The sequence below is a fragment of the Pinus tabuliformis genome, chromosome 8 (genome assembly GCF_031772625.1).
Source record: "Pinus tabuliformis cultivar Carrire ecotype Pingquan chromosome 8, CPIR1, whole genome shotgun sequence".
Taxonomy (NCBI): domain Eukaryota; kingdom Viridiplantae; phylum Streptophyta; class Pinopsida; order Pinales; family Pinaceae; genus Pinus; species Pinus tabuliformis.
Window position 1 is genome coordinate 1,630,891,368 of NC_142294.1, and position 1,100 is coordinate 1,630,892,467.

At 42.4% G+C, this 1,100-nt stretch overlaps 1 pseudogene; it reads left to right on the forward strand.

The window, feature by feature from the left end:
• On the forward strand, positions 1-840 carry LOC149242377 (calcium-binding protein KIC pseudogene; annotated as a pseudogene).
• Positions 841-1,100: the final 260 nt, after the last annotated feature.

A 1,100-nucleotide genomic window follows, 5' to 3' on the forward strand; every position in this document is an offset into this window, starting at 1 on the left:
ATTTGACTAGCCATCATAAATCCCTTTTTACCTTCATGCGACTCGATCTCCCATCGTCTATCTCACGGAACGCGGATCCAACCAACAGCTCCCGCATTCACCGAAATTCCACCTTTGTAATTTCAATGGAAGACCATCTGGAGTCCCCTGGGCGTCCACTTTTTCTTTAACGCTGTGATGGCTCCTTCACAGCTCTGAATCCTCTGGACGGCGCACATGCAATTTCCTCACTATTTCTTGCGGCGCACAATTCGTGGCCGAGTCATGGTGCCCTGTTTCTTCGCGGGCCGACTATGGAGGCTATATCAATACAACAAGCCCTCCCAAATTCACAACACAGTTCAAGCTTTAAGCCCCTTCGCCTGCATTAAAGACGAAATTGAGGTTTCAATTAGGGTTTCGGCATTGAAAAAAATGGCAGAATTCGAGGATTTCCTGCCACTTATGGCGGAGAAATTGGGAGAGCGCGAATTCATGGCAGAGCTCTGTAACGGTTTCCGTCTTCTGGCAGATCCCCGGCTGGGACTCATAACTTTGGAGAGCTTGAAGAGGAATTCGGCTCTGTTAGGTTTGGATTCCCTGACTGATTCAGAGCTACGGGCGATGATGCAGGAGGGGGATTTGGACGGCGACGGGGCTCTGAATGAACATGAATTCTGCGTTCTGATGATGAGATTGAGCCCTTCGTTGATGGACGAGGCTTATAAATGGCTGAACAACGCCCTGGAAAATGATTTGGCAGAATTCCCAAATGAGAAATAGTACATGTATTTTCAATTCCGTGTAGGGTTGAAAATGAATTGAGGCATTTATGGAGGTGTATGTAACAGATTTGGTTTAGCCATGGGCTTCCAGCGTACAGGGATAAATTTTATCAAGATTTGGTTATAATTTCGGCTATCAAGATTTGGTTATAATTTCGGCTTCCAGCGTATAGGGATAAATTTTATCAAAATTTGGTTATAATTTCCAAGACTGACAAAGTATCTATCAAATTTAGTTTATATTTATGTTTGTTTTAATGGAATATATTATTAATTTTAGTTTTTGGTGTTATTATTAATTTTAGCTTTTAATGTTTGGAATTTATTTGCAAGTAA